This window comes from Pseudophryne corroboree, chromosome 2, assembly GCF_028390025.1.
Source record: "Pseudophryne corroboree isolate aPseCor3 chromosome 2, aPseCor3.hap2, whole genome shotgun sequence".
NCBI classification, from domain to species: Eukaryota; Metazoa; Chordata; class Amphibia; order Anura; family Myobatrachidae; genus Pseudophryne; species Pseudophryne corroboree.
The window spans coordinates 471,843,225-471,864,194 of NC_086445.1; the positions used below are offsets into that span (position 1 = coordinate 471,843,225).

Here is a 20,970-nt window from a genome sequence, read left to right on the forward strand (position 1 = left end):
AATTTTGTCTGCGCCACAGCGGAGCTATTAATATCACAGCACCCACTTCATACTTTTTTTGAATTACCCTGGGCAACAGGGAGATTGGAGGGAGGATATACGCCAGATGAAACTTCCATGTCACTGACAGGACATCCATGAAGATTGCTTCAGGATCCCTTGTTCTTGTCCCATATACTGGAACCTTGTTGTTCTTATGTAAAGCCATGAAGTCCACTTCCGGCAGTCCCCATTTGTTTACCAGAATCTGAAAGACTTCTGGGTGCAGGACCCATTCGCCTGCCAGAATGTTGTACCGGCTGGGAACGTCTACTTCCCAATTTAGGACTCCAGGTATGAAACATGAAAGAGATAGAGAGAGACAGGCAGAAAAAGAGTTTCAAGTCAGACAGCAGAACTAGCAAACAGTCACATATAATGCATTCATTTACATTTACAAAATGGGCACATTTTCAACTACACAATACCTAAGGTATGTAGGAAAACAATACTGTATTACCTAGCTCCAGGGAGTGGGATACAGGTAGACTAGTGTATCTAGACACACAGCGAATAATACAGCAATGTACACTGTCACTCATTTGCATTAGGCACTTATTCAACTACGCAATACCACAGAGGTAGGTAGGAAATCAGTGCTGTATCACCTGCTTCCGGAGAGTGGGGTACAGGGAGACTAGAACCTGGCTTCCTTGTTTGATAATGTCGCTAGTAAATGGCTATCAGTAACACGCACCGGTGAACACAGTCACACAGCAACTAAAATGCACCACGTGTACTTAGTCTCATTGCGTTTCAGACGGAAGCGGGTAAATGCAGATCATGGCGGGAAACACGGAGGAGACTGGCCATGAACTGGGGGGGGGGGGGCGACCAGGGGAGTGCCTTACTCCCCACTGCTGATATATTCCCAAGGGTTCTGCGGCCTCATTAATCCCCAGAGCCTATGATCCCTGGGGCCTAGCGCTGGTGCCCCCCGAGGTGGATGACCACTTCAGCAACTGTCTGGTATTGTCCAACCCAAGACAGTAAGACTGCGTAAAATGCGTCTTAAACCGCTAACGGTTTAAGATGCCTTACCTTCTCCCTGTGGTCTGGCCGCAGCCTGGGATCATCACTGTGGACCTGCTAGTATGTCCAGCTGGCGCACGACGTAACACCAGTGTCTACATAAGGATAACTGTTGTTGTGACAATGGCGGGAAGTTTATGGAGCAACTCTTACATTATATGTTTAAGACGCATAGTAAAACCACTCTAAAAAAGACTATATGAAATAATTAAAGGTTTTAAAAAGCTTGTGGCTGCGAAAACAGCCACGCCGTTTCTACAGTGGTCCAGCTCCAGGTGCAACAAACAAACAATTTAGTTGCCTGGGCAAGGAGGCACCGTTATAGGCAGGCTGGGTTGATGCATGCTGGAAGTCCAACATTTTTAACTGTTTGGTGCCCGATCCTCTGACGCCACCTACAACCCAATGTAAATCCAGTGGATCTATTGTGGACCCTGAAGGAAAAATAAGGGTAATGTGTGAACCTTTTCAATGTTGGCGCACATTTGGCCCTTGAAATGTATCAGGTTGTCCATCCCTGCTGTACACAGGGCTGGCGACAGGGGGGGTCAAAGGGGACACCTGTATCGGGCCCCATGGTCCAGAGGTGCCTTACGGACACACCACTTAGTGCCATGCAAGGATGTGAGCCATCTTTTCCAAATAGGGCAGTGATCTGTAGGTGGTGTGGGTGCAATTACAGAGTGATAAGAGCTTCCCAATCACAGTGACTGGGCTGTGCAAGGGTGCACCCGCTCTTCCGAGCCCAGCTCTGTTGCAGGCAGTTATGTGACATGGCAGCAGCTCCACTATCCAGGATTCTTGTGCCCTAGGCCAGCCTCTTCTGGTGGCGTGTGAGGGCCGCATGGTACCTGCTGTGTGGGTCTGGATACTGGGGAGTGCAGCGCGTGTGAGTCTCTCACGGGGTGAGAGTAGATTGGTGAGGGGATACAGGCACTGGCGTGCGCAGCACATTTTATTAGGGGGTGCACCGTCGGAGGGGTGTGTCTAGCACCACCGTTTGGGCGTGTCTAGCACCATCTATTGATGGTCAACGCATATAAAATATCCACCTTTGTACCAATCCTAATAAAGCAGATACATTGTCAGATGTTGTGGTGAGCACCAAACAAACACCCCTGATGGCACTCACTGCAATTACACTGCTCCTCCTCAGCCTGGTCTGACTCCCCCTCTCTTTCCCCTGCAAGCTGCAGCAGCTTACTTACAAGTCAGTCACTCACTGACACTGACAGTCGCTGACTAGTACTGCTGCTGCTGGAAAAACGAGTGACGTGTCAATGCTGCTGCCAACCGCCAGTATTGAATTTGTCTTCCTAAGAGGACATGCTGCTCCTCATCAGTGGCTGGTGTTGGCATAGCATAGAAAGAGAGATGTGTGTATGTGGCAGGTGTGGCGGGTGGGCATGCGAGCAGCTTGACGTAATCACGTCACATCACACTGTTTTTGCACATGGAGGTGGGGCTGGGAATTTGAAAGCCGGTGTCAGTGGCACTCTTGATTAACCCGGGCGTCCGGTCAGTAACGCAGTCCTGACAGGGTGCAGCGCAGAGGGGACAGTAATCAGCCTGCTCGGCGATTGCTACATCAGGCATGTGAGATCGGGGTGCCAGACTTTAGGGGGTGCCTGTGCGCACCAGGCACTCCCCCTGCGCACACCTATGGATACAGAGCTATAGGATAGGGTGAGGGAGCTGGGAATGCAGCATGGAGTCATTGGGGAGAGAAAGACTGTGGGATGTGTGGAAAGAAGGAGAGAGGGAGACAGACTGTAGCATGTGTGGGGGAGAAAGGATGAGATATACATATTTATATATGTTTATAAATATTTATTTATTAACAGTTTCTCATATAGCACAGCAAATTCTGTTACACTTCAATCTATCTATCTATCTATCTAGATATATATATCTATATATAATATATCTATATATATATAGATATATATAGATATATATATATAGATATATATATAGATGTGTATATATATATATACAGATATATATATATATATATATATATATGTATATATCTATATATATGATCTGAGGGCAGGCAGCTGGTACAGGTGGTATTCTCCCCAAGGCAAGGTGTTCACGCTTCCGCTGGTCTTATCTGCAAAGAAAATAGTTTTGAGTCATATTAAACACGCATCATTTATTTTCTACCTAAGCAAAAGTAATACTTTTTCTCTGGATATTATTTTTCTCCACATGTAGCAATATATAAATGGACATGTAACACATTGCTTCCCCTTGCAGTTGTATTTGATGTGTTACATGTCAGTTATCTACGTAACATATACATATTACATGGAGATAAAATACATATATAAACCTCCACTAAGTCTTCCCTTAGCAATCTGATGAAACTAGATCAGCTAGTGAAGTATAACTCTGATTGTATTATGCACCCTCTGATGTTAATTGTTTGTACATATCGGAGATACCTGCTGCGATCCCTCCATGGTACATCTGGGGCACCCTTAATATTTGTGGGTGCTCTCTGATCATGGCTGTTGTCAGGGGATATCCCACAAATATTGAATGCTAAATCTGGCCATTAGTAGCTTTTGGAGGAATTTCAGACAGTTTCCATAGAGTTGTAAATAACAAATTGGAGATACATTGGATGTAATGGACAAAATTCTATAAGTTAGAGGGCACATGGATGGATTACCGACTGCTGTTGTTCTATGTACTATAGAGACTAGCTGCTAATAAGATTAACCCCCACCTTATTATATACCTGTTCAGCCTGTCTAAGCAATCGGGTAACAATAGTAGGAGATGGGACACTGCTGAGTGCTTGAGCTCAGGTCCAGCATTGGACTTTGCCCTAGATCTCATCAAACTGCTCCTTCTATACAGTACATATAGGTTACACGTACTGTATACTGATAAAGAGTAAACCCTGCATTATACTTGCCCATACCTCCCAACATACCTGTCTTAAGAACCAGGACCCTGTGTGTGCAAAAGGTGAGCGCATCTGATAAAGGGGCAGAGCCCAGTGAGGAAAGGGGGGTGGAGCCTTGCAGTGCCCCTATTTGTATTACTGTGAGGGCGTGCCTAGTACTCGCAGATGGGGGACAATTGGAAAGTATGTACCTTCCTTACATTCAGCTCCCAATATCCTGTGTATGCATTTTATTCTTTCATTAGGGAAGCACTTTATAGAAATTTCCTACAGTATAAAGTATACTTATTGTATGTTAGTGTAAGACACCACCATTGTTAAGGTGCATACACACGGTGAGATTCGGGCTAACCCCGATTCTCACTATGCGACAGGGGCTAGGTCGGCATCGCAAGCACATAATGAGCATGTTTGCGATACTGACTAAGTGTCAATTTTGACTATCTTTTCTATGAGATGCCTGCACAGTCTATCTAGGCTTGCGATGCCGACCGCGCGGGACCGCGCATCGGCATCGAATTGGGATTGCAAGGTGACTTTCACCTTGCGATCTGCACTAACTTTTCTTATGATTTTGACTATATCTCACCGTGTGTATACACCATAAGAAGGTGTCTCTGGAAGATGCCTGTCTCCTTATTACTGAGTTAATAATAAACAGGGAACAGTATTATTACCTGCTCTGGAAGTTGCTGCCTTGGGGGCCCGCGCCTCTTATAATCGCCTTCTTTTGGCACCTGATAAGTACAATGTAAATGTTATTCTATATTTATCCAATACACATAGGGAATGATGCAGAGCTGAAGTCTGTGCACGGAGCATATGTTACATGTTATCTCACTGCGCATGTTCCATGACAAAACGTACACAGTTATGGACAATGAAGAGTCATACCTCTTGTGTAGAGTTGGCGGCATTAGGCATTCTCCTATAGGCTCATAGAGGGCGTTACAATGCATTGCTGGCTATACAGAGCTGTGCGCACACCTAAGTACACCTGTTGTCTGACGGATATTTTGTACCAGGTATAGGACTGACTCATATGCAGACTGATAATGGAGCTGGCTATAGTACCAAGCGTATGGATAGGGGCAGGACGGTCACAAAGATGTGTATAACTCTGCATATGGGATATTATTGGTATCATTGGCCCAGTCTATGGTCAGTATACTGCTGTGATGCAGGTAGGCAACTATGAGCCAAAGGAAACTGTTGGCATGCACCTTGCCACCGGCAGAGCCACCCAAAATATCCTAAGGATCCAGGTGACAGTGCATACGTGACCTGAGCTCACACATGCTACAACCACAGGACAGTCAGTGCTGAGGAATCAGAGGAATCAGACTGAATACCTATCTGCAATCTGCCACTCACATATGTAGGAGGGAGCTGAGCTCTGAGGACCAACACCATCCCCATCAGGCCCATTATAATGAATGGGCCTGTTACAAAAGACATACAGAAACTGGAGTTTCCGCACATGTAACAGACCCATTACTGATAATGAATAGACAAAGATTCCAATCACCACAAAGATGTATCTGTAGCAGCTTATTGCAGAAAGTGTTTTCTTTTTCTGAAATCAAGCATTTTATACCATCCTCTAAGGCTCCTGATGTTCCCCTTACTGGTCTAACTACATCTCTTACCTCACTTGTTACTCAATGATTTATGTCACATGTAGTAATCCCACTATCTGACCCATTATAGTTCTGATCTGTCAAGCAAAACCTTATTTGTAAAAACATGAAAATAATACTTACAGGGACAGCCTGTTTTATCCCTGGCAAGGCGTGGTCCGGCATCCAGCTTCCTCTTCACTCCTGTCATTACAGAATGGACATTGCATATTTTAAGTTAGAGATATTTCATTTTAGTACAGATACATAATCATATAATAGTATAGTAATTTTTGTATGAACATGTAAATATTTATAAGGTTTCACTATTGGTTCATTGTTGTAAACTATGGGGGTACCCAATTAGCCACGATAATGCGGTTTTGCGATATTTTATTGCATTTGTGATAACATGGTATCCAATTAGCTGTGAAAAGTTATAGGCTAAAAGTCTCAATGGGGTTTATCGCAAATTTCTCTTCACCATCTCTGAGCAGGGGATAAGTAGTGCAAATCCCTATTTTAAGGTAAAATGTCAGGATTTGGTTTAGAACTCCTAGGACACCCCGATGAATGACTATTTAGGCACTTAGATATTTTCAATTATTTTTCAATTGCCAATAATGACATCATTTTTGGAGTAAAATATGCAACGTTATGGAAATTGTGGTACAAGGTATAGGACAGGTATATTAGGGTGCTTTATGAGCATATCAAGTGTTTTTAGACTTGCAGGTGGGAGTGATCGGTCCATTTCCACTTTTTTTAAGTCCTCTACAATGACCCAAAAATATACTTAATACCCATTTTTTATGTACCCCAGATTTAATGAGAGCACTTATTTTGCTCAACATAAGAATATCTTTCTATAATTTTTCCACATAAAAAAATGCATATAACAGCCATTTGAGCCAATTTAATGACACCAAATACAGGTTGAGTATCCCTTATCCAAAATTCAAAATCCCACATTTTTGGGTCCCCTACTGAGATAATGACAAATATATTATATATTATGTGTGTATATATAGATATATAGATCTATAATATATATGTATACATGTCATTATCTCAGTAGGGGAACCAAAAAGGTGCGATTTTGAATTTTGGATAAGGGATACTCAACCTGTAGTGTTATTATGGCCACTAATAGACTTCTATAATATTTTCCTATATTGGTTTGGCTTCTTGGAGGGGTACAGGTAGATTTCCCCATTTCTCCTATACTTATCTCTGATTTTGCTGGCTAGAATTAGGCGGATCCTATTATCACCATTTTGGAATAGGATAAGTGCTATAAACGGGAGTGCACAGGCTGCAATAAGCTGATAGGTGATAGGTGTGATAACTTTAGCCACTAGTGCTATATAACCTCTAGCTCATCTTCCCACTCAGTGGTAATGAGTGGTAACCCCAGAGGTTAGTGCGGTGCACAGGGCAGTGGTGAGGAGGTGGCACACAGGTGAAGGTATATGTTTGACATGTGAACAGAATGCCGACATTGTCATAATATCAACATTGAAAATGTAGACAGAATGTTAATAACCAATTTTAGGGTTATATTTAGTAGTGATGAGCGGGTTCGGTTTCTCGGAAACCGAACCCCCCCGAACTTCAGCCTTTTTACACGGGTCCGAGCCGTACTCGGATTCTCCCGTATGGCTCGGGTAAACCGAGCGCGCCCGAACGTCATCATCCCGCTGTCGGATTCTCGCGAGATTCGGATTCTATATAAGCAGCCACGCGTCGCCGCCATTTTCACACGTGCATTGAGATTGATAGGGAGAGGACGTGGCTGGCGTCCTCTCCGTTTATATAGTTATAGTAGTTAGTTGATCTGATTGCTACTGCTTAGCTTATTGTGGGGAGGATTGGGGAGCAGCTGTTAGGACTCAGGAGGAGTACAGTGCAGAGTTTTGCTAGTTTTTTTTAATCCGTTCTCTGCCTGAAAAAAACGCTCCATACCATATCTGTGCTCAGCCTCAGTGTGCTGCATGATATATCTGACTGTGCTGAGTGCTCACACTGCTTAATTGTGGGGGAGACTGGGGAGCAGCTATAGCAGGAGTACAGTGCACAGTTTTGCTGACAGTGACCACCAGTATACGTTTGTCTGCCTGAAAAACACTCCTGTGGTGTCTTTTTTTCTTTATACTATAAGTATAAACGCAGTCTGCTGACAGTGTCCACCAGGTCCATTATACTGTATATAGCAGTACGGTGGGCCACTGCTGTACCTACCTCTGTGTCTTCAGTCACTCGTCGTCATACATAAAGTATACTATCCATCCATCTACATTGTATACCTGTGGTGTCTTTTTTTCTTTATACTATAAACGCAGTCTGCTGACAGTAACCACCAGGTCCATTATACTGTATATAGCAGTACGGTAGGCCACTGCTGTACCTACCTCTGTGTCTTCAGTCACTCGTCGTCATACATAAAGTATACTATCCATCCATCTACATTGTATACCTGTGGTGTCTTTTTTTCTTTATACTATAAACGCAGTCTGCTGACAGTGTCCACCAGGTCCATTATACTGTATATAGCAGTACGGTAGGCCACTGCTGTACCTACCTCTGTGTCTTCAGTCACTCGTCGTTATACATAAAGTATACTATCCATCCATCTACATTGTATACCTGTGGTGTCTTTTTTTCTTTATACTATAAACGCAGTCTGCTGACAGTGTCCACCAGGTCCATTATACTGTATATAGCAGTACGGTAGGCCACTCCTGTACCTACCTCTGTGTCTTCAGTCACTCGTCGTCATACATAAAGTATACTATCCATCCATCTACATTGTATACCTGTGGTGTCTTTTTTTCTTTATACTATAAACGCAGTCTGCTGACAGTGTCCACCAGGTCCATTATACTGTATATAGCAGTATGGTAGGCCACTGCTGTACCTACCTCTGTGTCTTCAGTCACTCGTCGTCATACATAAAGTATACTATCCATCCATCTACATTGTATACCTGTGGTGTCTTTTTTTCTTTATACTATAAACGCAGTCTGCTGACAGTGTCCACCAGGTCCATTATACTGTATATAGCAGTACGGTAGGCCACTGCTGTACCTACCTCTGTGTCTTCAGTCACTCGTCGTCATACATAAAGTATACTATCCATCCATCTACATTGTATACCTGTGGTGTCTTTTTTTCTTTATACTATAAACGCAGTCTGCTGACAGTGTCCACCAGGTCCATTATACTGTATATAGCAGTACGGTAGGCCACTGCTGTACCTACCTCTGTGTCTTCAGTCACTCGTCGTCATACATAAAGTATACTATCCATCCATCTACATTGTATATCTGTGGTGTCTTTTTTTCTTTATACTATAAACGCAGTCTGCTGACAGTGTCCACCAGGTCCATTATACTGTATATAGCAGTACGGTAGGCCACTGCTGTACCTACCTCTGTGTCTTCAGTCACTCGTCGTCATACATAAAGTATACTATCCATCCATCTACATTGTATACCTGTGGTGTCTTTTTTTCTTTATACTATAAACGCAGTCTGCTGACAGTGTCCACCAGGTCCATTATACTGTATATAGCAGTACGGTAGGCCACTGCTGTACCTACCTCTGTGTCTTCAGTCACTCGTCGTCATACATAAAGTATACTATCCATCCATCTACATTGTATACCTGTGGTGCCTTTTAGTTGTGCGCATTAAAATATGGAGAACAAAAATGTGGAGGTTAAAAAAATAGGGAAAGATCAAGATCCACTTCCACCTCGTGCTGAAGCTGCTGCCACTAGTCATGGCCGAGACGATGAAATGCCATCAACGTCATCTGCCAAGGCCGATGCCCAATGTCATAGTACAGAGCATGTAAAATCCAAAACACAAAAGATCAGTAAAAAAATGACCCAAAAATCAAAATTAAAAGCGTCTGAGGAGAAGCGTAAACTTGCCAATATGCCATTTACGACACGGAGTGGCAAGGAACGGCTGAGGTCCTGGCTTATGTTCATGGATAGTGGTTCAGCTTCACATGAGGATGGAAGCACTCATCCTCTCGCTAGAAAAAAGAAAAGACTTAAGCTGGCAAAAGCACAGCAAAGAACTGTGCGTTCTTCGAAATCACAAATCCCCAAGGAGAGTCCAATTGTGTCTGTTGCGATGCCTGACCTTCCCAACACTGGACGGGAAGAGCTTGCACCTTCCACCATTTGCACGCCCCCTGCAAGTGCTGGAAGGAGCACCCGCAGTCCAGTTCCTGATAGTCAAATTGAAGATGTCACTGTTGAAGTACACCAGGATGAGGATATGGGTGTTGCTGGCGCTGGGGAGGAAATTGACAAGGAGGATTCTGATGGTGAGGTGGTTTGTTTAAGTCAGGCACCCGGGGAGACACCTGTTGTCCGTGGGACGAATATGGCCATTGACATGCCTGGTCAAAATACAAAAAAAATCAGCTCTTCGGTGTGGAATCATTTCAACACAAATGCGGACAACAGGTGTCAAGCCGTGTGTTGCCTTTGTCAAGCTGTAATAAGTAGGGGTAAGGACGTTAACCACCTCGGAACATCCTCCCTTATACATCACCTGCAGCGCATTCATCATAAGTCAGTGACAAGTTCCAAAACTTTGGGTGACAGCGGAAGCAGTCCACTGACCACTAAATCCCTTCCTCTTGTAACCAAGCTCCTGCAAACCACACCACCAACTCCCTCAGTGTCAATTTCCTCCTTACCCAGGAAAGCCAATAGTCCTGCAGGCCATGTCACTGGCAAGTCTGACGAGTCCTCTCCTGCCTGGGATTCCTCCGATGCATCCTTGAGTGTAACGCCTACTGCTGCTGGCGCTGCTGTTGTTGCTGCTGGGAGTCGATCGTCATCCCAGAGGGGAAGTCGGAAGACCACTTGTACTACTTCCAATAAGCAATTGACTGTCCAACAGTCCTTTGCGAGGAAGATGAAATATCACAGCAGTCATCCTGCTGCAAAGCGGATAACTGAGGCCTTGGCAGCCTGGGCGGTGAGAAACGTGGTTCCGGTATTCATCGTTAATTCAGAGCCAACTAGAGACTTGATTGAGGTACTGTGTCCCCGGTACCAAATACCATCTAGGTTCCATTTCTCTAGGCAGACGATACCGAAAATGTACACAGACCTCAGAAAAAGAGTCACCAGTGTCCTAAAAAATGCAGTTGTACCCAATGTCCACTTAACCACGGACATGTGGACAAGTGGAGCAGGGCAGACTCAGGACTACATGACTGTGACAGCCCACTGGGTAGATGTATTGCCTCCCGCTGCAAGAACAGCAGCGGCGGCACCAGTAGCAGCATCTCGCAAACGCCAACTCGTTCCTAGGCAGGCTACGCTTTGTATCACCGCTTTCCAGAATACGCACACAGCTGAAAACCTCTTACGGCAACTGAGGAAGATCATCGCAGAATGGCTTACCCCAATTGGACTCTCCTGGGGATTTGTGGCATCGGACAAACGCCAGCAATATTGTGCGTGCATTACATCTGGGCAAATTCCAGCACGTCCCATGTTTTGCACATACCTTGAATTTGGTGGTGCAGAATTATTTAAAAAACGACAGGGGCGTGCAAGAGATGCTGTCGGTGGCCAGAAGAATTGCGGGCCACTTTCGGAGTACAGGCACCGCGTACAGAAGACTGGAGCACCACCAAAAACACCTGAACCTGCCCTGCCATCATCTGAAGCAAGAGGTGGTAACGAGGTGGAATTCAACCCTCTATATTCTTCAGAGGATGGAGGAGCAGCAAAAGGCCATTCAAGCCTATACATCTGGCCTAGAGATGAGCGGGTTCGGTTCCTCGGAATCCGAACCCGCCCGAACTTCAGCTTTTTTTACATGGATCCGAGCGACTCGGATCTTCCCGCCTTGCTCGGTTAACCCGAGCGCGCCCGAACGTCATCATGACGCTGTCGGATTCTCGCGAGGCTCGGATTCTATCGCGAGACTCGGATTCTATATAAGGAGCCGCGCGTCGCCGCCATTTTCACACGTGCATTGAGATTGATAGGGAGAGGACGTGGCTGGCGTCCTCTCCATTTAGATTATAAGAGAGAGAGATTTACTGGAGTTTAGGACTAGGAGGAGTACTGTAGAAGTGTAGAGAGTGCAGAGAGTTTACTAGTGAGTGACCACCAGACAGTGCAGTTTATTTAATATATCCGTTCTCTGCCTGAAAAAAGCGATACACACAGTGACTCAGTCACATACCATATCTGTGTGCACTGCTCAGGCTCAGCCCAGTGTGCTGCATCATCTATATATATTATATATCTGTCTGACTGCTCAGCTCACACAGCTTATAATTGTGGGGGAGACTGGGGAGCATTGCAGTGCCAGTTATAGGTTATAGCAGGAGCCAGGAGTACATAATATTATATTAAAATTAAACAGTGCACACTTTTGCTGCAGGAGTGCCACTGCCAGTGTGACTGACCAGTGACCTGACCACACTGACCACCAGTATAGTTAGTAGTATACTTATATTGTGATTGCCTGAAAAAGTTAAACACTCGTCGTGTGACTTCACTTGTGTGTTGTTGTTTTTTTTATTCTATAAAAATAAAACTCATTCTGCTGACAGACAGTGTCCAGCAGGTCCGTCATTATATAATATATAATATATACCTGTCCGGCTGCAGTAGTGATATATATATATTTTTTATATCATTTATCATCCAGTCGCAGCAGACACAGTACGGTAGTTCACGGCTGTGGCTACCTCTGTGTCTGCACTCGGCAGGCAGTCCGTCCATAATTGTATACCACCTAACCGTGGTTTTTTTTTCTTCTTTATACATACATACATACTACTACGACATCTCTTTATCAACCAGTCTATATTAGCAGCAGACACAGTACAGTACGGTAGTTCACGGCTGTGGCTACCTCTGTGTCTGCACTCGGCAGGCAGTCCGTCCATAATTGTATACCACCTAACCGTGGTTTTTTTTTCTTTCTTCTTTATACATACATAGTTACATAGACATCTCTTTATCAACCAGTCTATATTAGCAGCAGACACAGTACAGTACGGTAGTTCATGGCTGTGGCTACCTCTGTGTCTGCACTCGGCAGGCAGTCCGTCCATAATTGTATACCACCTAACCGTGGTTTTTTTTTCTTTCTTCTTTATACATACATAGTTACATAGACATCTCTTTATCAACCAGTCTATATTAGCAGCAGACACAGTACAGTACGGTAGTTCACGGCTGTGGCTACCTCTGTGTCTGCACTCGGCAGGCAGTCCGTCCATAATTGTATACCACCTAACCGTGATTTTTTTTTCTTTCTTCTTTATACATACATAGTTACATAGACATCTCTTTATCAACCAGTCTATATTAGCAGCAGACACAGTACAGTACGGTAGTTCACGGCTGTGGCTACCGCTGTGTCTGCACTCGGCAGGCAGTCCGTCCATAATTGTATACCACCTAACCGTGGTTTTTTTTTCTTTCTTCTTTATACATACATAGTTACATAGACATCTCTTTATCAACCAGTCTATATTAGCAGCAGACACAGTACAGTACGGTAGTTCACGGCTGTGGCTACCTCTGTGTCTGCACTCGGCAGGCAGTCCGTCCATAATTGTATACCACCTAACCGTGGTTTTTTTTTCTTTCTTCTTTATACATACATAGTTACATAGACATCTCTTTATCAACCAGTCTATATTAGCAGCAGACACAGTACAGTACGGTAGTTCACGGCTGTGGCTACCTCTGTGTCTGCACTCGGCAGGCAGTCCGTCCATAATTGTATACCACCTAACCGTGGTTTTTTTTTCTTTCTTCTTTATACATACATACTACTACGACATCTCTTTATCAACCAGTCTATATTATTAGCAGCAGACACAGTACAGTACGGTAGTTCACGGCTGTGGCTACCTCTGTGTCTGCACTCGGCAGGCAGTCCGTCCATAATTGTATATCACCTAACCGTGGTTTTTTTTTCTTTCTTCTTTATACATACATAGTTACATAGACATCTCTTTATCAACCAGTCTATATTAGCAGCAGACACAGTACAGTACGGTAGTTCACGGCTGTGGCTACCTCTGTGTCTGCACTCGGCAGGCAGTCCATAATTGTATACTAGTATCCATCTCCATTGTTTACCTGAGGTGCCTTTTAGTTGTGCCTATTAAAATATGGATAACAAAAATGTTGAGGTTCCAAAATTAGGGAAAGATCAAGATCCACTTCCACCTCGTGCTGAAGCTGCTGCCACTAGTCATGGCCGAGACGATGAAATGCCAGCAACGTCGTCTGCCAAGGCCGATGCCCAATGTCATAGTACAGAGCATGTCAAATCCAAAACACCAAATATCAGAAAAAAAAGGACTCCAAAACCTAAAATAAAATTGTCGGAGGAGAAGCGTAAACTTGCCAATATGCCATTTACGACACGGAGTGGCAAGGAACGGCTGAGGCCCTGGCCTATGTTCATGGCTAGTGGTTCAGCTTCACATGAGGATGGAAGCACTCAGCCTCTCGCTAGAAAAATGAAAAGACTCAAGCTGCCAAAAGCAGCACAGCAATGAACTGTGCATTCTTCGAAATCCCAAATCCACAAGGAGAGTCCAATTGTGTCGGTTGCGATGCCTGACCTTCCCAACACTGGACGTGAAGAGCATGCGCCTTCCACCATTTGCACGCCCCCTGCAAGTGCTGGAAGGAGCACCCGCAGTCCAGTTCCTGATAGTCAGATTGAAGATGTCAGTGTTGAAGTACACCAGGATGAGGAGGATATGGGTGTTGCTGGCGCTGGGGAGGAAATTGACCAGGAGGATTCTGATGGTGAGGTGGTTTGTTTAAGTCAGGCACCCGGGGAGACACCTGTTGTCCGTGGGAGGAATATGGCCGTTGACATGCCAGGTGAAAATACCAAAAAAATCAGCTCTTCGGTGTGGAGGTATTTCACCAGAAATGCGGACAACAGATGTCAAGCCGTGTGTTCCCTTTGTCAAGCTGTAATAAGTAGGGGTAAGGACGTTAACCACCTCGGAACATCCTCCCTTATACGTCACCTGCAGCGCATTCATAATAAGTCAGTGACAAGTTCAAAAACTTTGGGTGACAGCGGAAGCAGTCCACTGACCAGTAAATCCCTTCCTCTTGTAACCAAGCTCACGCAAACCACCCCACCAACTCCCTCAGTGTCAATTTCCTCCTTCCCCAGGAATGCCAATAGTCCTGCAGGCCATGTCACTGGCAATTCTGACGATTCCTCTCCTGCCTGGGATTCCTCCGATGCATCCTTGCGTGTAACGCCTACTGCTGCTGGCGCTGCTGTTGTTGCTGCTGGGAGTCGATGGTCATCCCAGAGGGGAAGTCGTAAGCCCACTTGTACTACTTCCAGTAAGCAATTGACTGTTCAACAGTCCTTTGCGAGGAAGATGAAATATCACAGCAGTCATCCTGCTGCAAAGCGGATAACTGAGGCCTTGACAACTATGTTGGTGTTAGACGTGCGTCCGGTATCCGCCGTTAGTTCACAGGGAACTAGACAATTTATTGAGGCAGTGTGCCCCCGTTACCAAATACCATCTAGGTTCCACTTCTCTAGGCAGGCGATACCGAGAATGTACACGGACGTCAGAAAAAGACTCACCAGTGTCCTAAAAAATGCAGTTGTACCCAATGTCCACTTAACCACGGACATGTGGACAAGTGGAGCAGGGCAGGGTCAGGACTATATGACTGTGACAGCCCACTGGGTAGATGTATGGACTCCCGCCGCAAGAACAGCAGCGGCGGCACCAGTAGCAGCATCTCGCAAACGCCAACTCTTTCCTAGGCAGGCTACGCTTTGTATCACCGCTTTCCAGAATACGCACACAGCTGAAAACCTCTTACGGCAACTGAGGAAGATCATCGCGGAATGGCTTACCCCAATTGGACTCTCCTGTGGATTTGTGGCATCGGACAACGCCAGCAATATTGTGTGTGCATTAAATATGGGCAAATTCCAGCACGTCCCATGTTTTGCACATACCTTGAATTTGGTGGTGCAGAATTTTTTAAAAAACGACAGGGGCGTGCAAGAGATGCTGTCGGGGGCCAGAAGAATTGCGGGACACTTTCGGCGTACAGGCACCACGTACAGAAGACTGGAGCACCACCAAAAACTACTGAACCTGCCCTGCCATCATCTGAAGCAAGAAGTGGTAACGAGGTGGAATTCAACCCTCTATATGCTTCAGAGGTTGGAGGAGCAGCAAAAAGCCATTCAAGCCTATACAATTGAGCACGATATAGTAGGTGGAATGCACCTGTCTCAAGCGCAGTGGAGAATGATTTCAACGTTGTGCAAGGTTCTGATGCCCTTTGAACTTGCCACACGTGAAGTCAGTTCAGACACTGCCAGCCTGAGTCAGGTCATTCCCCTCATCAGGCTTTTGCAGAAGAAGCTGGAGACATTGAAGGAGGAGCTAACACGGAGCGATTCCGCTAGGCATGTGGGACTTGTGGATGGAGCCCTTAATTCGCTTAACAAGGATTCACGGGTGGTCAATCTGTTGAAATCAGAGCACTACATTTTGGCCACCGTGCTCGATCCTAGATTTAAAGCCTACCTTGGATCTCTCTTTCCGGCAGACACAAGTCTGCTGGGGTTGAAAGACCTGCTGGTGACAAAATTGTCAAGTCAAGCGGAACGCGACCTGTCAACATTTCCTCCTTCACATTCTCCCGCAACTGGGGGTGCGAGGAAAAGGCTCAGAATTCCGAGCCCACCCGCTGGCGGTGATGCAGGGCAGTCTGGAGCGACTGCTGATGCTGACATCTGGTCCGGACTGAAGGACCTGACAACGATTACGGACATGTCGTCTACTGTCAGTGCATATGATTCTCTCAACATTGATAGAATGGTGGAGGATTATATGAGTGACCGCATCCAAGTAGGCACGTCACACAGTCCGTACTTATACTGGCAGGAAAAAGAGGCAATTTGGAGGCCCTTGCACAAACTGGCTTTATTCTACCTAAGTTGCCCTCCCACAAGTGTGTACTCCGAAAGAGTGTTTAGTGCTGCCGCTCACCTTGTCAGCAATCGGCGTACGAGGTTACATCCAGAAAATGTGGAGAAGATGATGTTCATTAAAATGAATTATAATCAATTCCTCCGCGGAGACATTGACCAGCAGCAATTGCCTCCACAAAGTACACAGGGAGCTGAGATGGTGGATTCCAGTGGGGACGAATTGATAATCTGTGAGGAGGGGGATGTACACGGTGATATATCGGAGGGTGATGATGAGGTGGACATCTTGCCTCTGTAGAGCCAGTTTGTGCAAGGAGAGATTAATTGCTTCTTTTTTGGGGGGGGTCCAAACCAACCCGTCATATCAGTCACAGTCGTGTGGCAGACCCTGTCACTGAAATGATGGGTTGGTTAAAGTGTGCATGTCCTGTTTTGTTTATACAACATAAGGGTGGGTGGGAGGGCCCAAGGACAATTCCATCTTGCACCTCTTTTTTCTTTTCTTTTTCTTTGCATCATGTGCTGATTGGGGAGGGTTTTTTGGAAGGGACATCCTGCGTGACACTGCAGTGCCACTCCTAAATGGGCCCGGTGTTTGTGTCGGCCACTAGGGTCGCTAATCTTACTCACACAGTCAGCTACCTCATTGCGCCTCTTTTTTTCTTTGCGTCATGTGCTGTTTGGGGAGGGTTTTTTGGAAGGGACATCCTGCGTGACACTGCAGTGCCACTCCTAGATGGGCCCGGTGTTTGTGTCGGCCACTAGGGTCGCTAATCTTACTCACACAGCTACCTCATTGCGCCTCTTTTTTTCTTTGCGTCATGTGCTGTTTGGGGAGGGTTTTTTGGAAGGGACATCCTGCGTGACACTGCAGTGCCACTCCTAGATGGGCCCGGTGTTTGTGTCGGCCACTAGGGTCGCTAATCTTACTCACACAGCTACCTCATTGCGCCTCTTTTTTTCTTTGCGTCATGTGCTGTTTGGGGAGGGTTTTTTGGAAGGGCCATCCTGCGTGACACTGCAGTGCCACTCCTAGATGGGCCCGGTGTTTGTGTCGGCCACTAGGGTCGCTAATCTTACTCACACAGCTACCTCATTGCGCCTCTTTTTTTCTTTGCGTCATGTGCTGTTTGGGGAGGGTTTTTTGGAAGGGACATCCTGCGTGACACTGCAGTGCCACTCCTAGATGGGCCCGGTGTTTGTGTCGGCCACTAGGGTCGCTTATCTTACTCACACAGCGACCTCGGTGCAAATTTTAGGACTAAAAATAATATTGTGAGGTGTGAGGTATTCAGAATAGACTGAAAATGAGTGTAAATTATGGTTTTTGAGGTTAATAATACTTTGGGATCAAAATGACCCCCAAATTCTATGATTTAAGCTGTTTTTTAGTGTTTTTTGAAAAAAACACCCGAATCCAAAACACACCCGAATCCGACAAAAAAAATTCGGTGAGGTTTTGCCAAAACGCGTTCGAACCCAAAACACGGCCGCGAAACCGAACCCAAAACCAAAACCCGAAAAATTTCAGGCGCTCATCTCTAATCTGGCCACGATATAGGCAAAGGAGGTGGAATGCACCTGACTCAAGCGCAGTGGAGAATGATTTCAACGTTGTGCAAGGTTCTGCAACCTTTTGAAATTGCCACACGTGAAGTCAGTTCAGACACTGCCAGCCTGAGTCAGGTCATTCCCCTCATCAGGCTTTTGCAGAAGAAGCTGGAGACATTGAAGGAGGAGCTAAAACAGAGCGATTCCGCTAGGCATGTGGGACTTGTGGATGGAGCCCTTCATTCGCTTAACCAGGATTCACGGGTGGTCAATCTGTTGAAATCAGAGCACTACATTTTGGCCACCGTGCTCGATCCTAGATTTAAAACCTACGTTGTATCTCTCTTTCCGGCAGACACAAGTCTGCAGAGGTTCAAAGACCTGCTGGTGAGAAAATTGTCAAGTCAAGCGGAACGTGACCCGTCAACATATCCTCCTTCACATTCTCCCGCAACTGGGGGTGCGAGGAAAAGGCTACGAATTCCGAGCCCACCCGCTGGCGGTGATGCAGGGCAGTCTGGAGCGAGTGCTGACATCTGGTCCGGACTGAAGGACCTGCCAACGATTACTGACATGTCGTCTACTGTCACTGCATATGATTCTCTCACCATTGTCAAAGTCAGAAAAATATCACGCCGCACGTGCACATTCTCTCCCGTGCGTGCGGATACTCGCAGCCGCGTGATGGCGCCTCGGCCATGCGCTCGAGCGCGTAGTATGTGTATTTACGGTAGAGTTTGTGTGCGTCTAGCGGGCGACTCAATCGTTAGATAATAAATCCATATAGCATGTTTTATAGATAATGTTCCCCTTAGTAATAACTGTAAGTTTGTTTAATGTGACTTGTTCACGGACTTGGGAATCCCTCTTTGTATGGTACAAAGGGTCTGACCGTAGCATTACGGTTGTCACTCGCCTATAGCGTGCTCGACACCACGCATTAAGCTGTGAGCGAGCGTGCCGCATGTGCATCTCGATCACGGCCTAGCGTATGCTACGCTAGATACGTACCCTTACGGTACCCCATACGCCAATTGCGTACTGTGTCTCTTACCCATTATTGTGAAGTTATAAGGTAATCTAAATCAGCATTATCAATTGGCGGCTCGTCCGTCCTCCACATATCCGCACTAGCGAAAACAAACGTTATCCGTCAGCAAGGGCGGGAAGGCAGTATCCCTTCGTATCGGGATACAGGAGTGCTGACTAGATAAGCGTCTGTTTCGCTAGATTGAAGGAGTGCTGGTGGGATCCGGAACCGGAGGTAAGAACAATACGCTACTGTTTTTGTTTTTTTTAAAAACTGTTTATTTCTGTTTTGCGTACACACGCACGCACACACAACTGTATCTCTCTTCATTTGTGTATTTTCACATATCACCTTCCTGTTTGCCATTACACAATTGATAACGTGCTGAGAAAGATTTGTTGCTATTGGTAGTTAAAAGTTAATATTAATACGTAAGGAAGTAATTTGTAAAACACGCACACGGCTTGCCTAAAAATACAAGGAAGTTCTGTGTGGTGTTCAGTAGATGATTACAATTAAAGGTCATTTACATTGATAAACGTGTTAGTTGTGTTACTGTGGACATACCTGGCTTACGTACACATGTCTCTAACAAGGGGCAGAGCGAGTGTACGCGATGCAAGGGTCGACGCACGGAGCGTATATTATGCAACGGAGTGTCTGGGTACGCCCACATAATACAAATCACACGATAGTATTATTTTAAGTAGGCGAAAAGGAGGTAACGCGATAATAGCGCAAGTCAATTTCAGTGTCCAAAATTTTAAGCTAATAGATCCTTCTCTAATTTGCAACTCATCTGGACTGAACTGTGTTACTGAATGAAAGGGATTTCTGCGCAGAAACGAAAGTAAAGTGTATATGAGGTGAAAGAGTGTGTATACATATATATATAAGTTTCTAAAAAATTTTGGGGTTGAACCAAAGGAAATCGAGTTCTCGTGAAGGTACATACGTGTAAGTGACTGCATGGTGGCTTGGGAGGCATCCCTTGTTAAACATTAAAAAAGAGCATTAGAGTATAGCAGACCAGGAGGTCTACTGTAGCACAGACCAGGAGGTCCAGACAGACCAGGAGGTCCAGGTACAGCAGACTAAGAAGTCCGCTATAGATAAAGAGTAGCACAACACCAGAAAGGGTTGGTGCGATACCCATATAGGCCATTAAGCTCAGGCTGAAGGAATTCGCAGCCACAATTTTCGATTCCACTGGTCGAGTGGATTAGTTCACGATTAGTTGACAAGATTAGTTGCTTATGTGCAGAACGATTGTACCGCACGTAATTGTGTGCATTAGTTAGTAACTTGACCCAGTACCATTTGCGTACGCTAGAGGGGTCATAAACGCTATTTGTACATTCTAACGTGATTTGTGTAATATTTTTTTTATTTTAAGGGAAGTTCGCTAGTCACTTGGGAACTATCCAACAACCAATAGTTACTGGAAAGGGTTAAGTGCTCTTCGGATCACACCCACATGTTCCAGTAAATAGAGGTTCAGGTCGCAGGGGCCCTAGGTTGAGTACGCCAGCGCTAAGGCAGTGTGTGGGCGTATTGGTCGACGTGGGCGAGTGAGTGGAGTACTCGGTAAACTTCGCCGCCGGCCTGCCCAGGACATCTTGGTTTTGTAAGGGTTTGCTGAAGACCCTGATTTGAAGGTCAGAGGTAGTGAAAGCAACACCTGCAAGGATGGGGGCCAGTTGTTCAGGTAGGGGGCGATAAACCTCGGTTCGGGTTGACTTAGTAAACCGACCAATCGGGTCGGCA

At 45.6% G+C, this 20,970-nt stretch overlaps 1 long non-coding RNA gene across 1 annotated transcript; it reads right to left on the bottom strand.

The window, feature by feature from the left end:
- Positions 1-3,110: 3,110 nt before the first annotated feature.
- LOC135050887 (uncharacterized) lies at positions 3,111-5,816 on the bottom strand. The gene is made up of 3 exons (XR_010241901.1): positions 5,755-5,816; positions 4,669-4,728; positions 3,111-3,187 (listed from the first exon to the last, which is right to left on the bottom strand). It is a non-coding gene; the product is annotated as an uncharacterized LOC135050887 (long non-coding RNA).
- Positions 5,817-20,970: the final 15,154 nt, after the last annotated feature.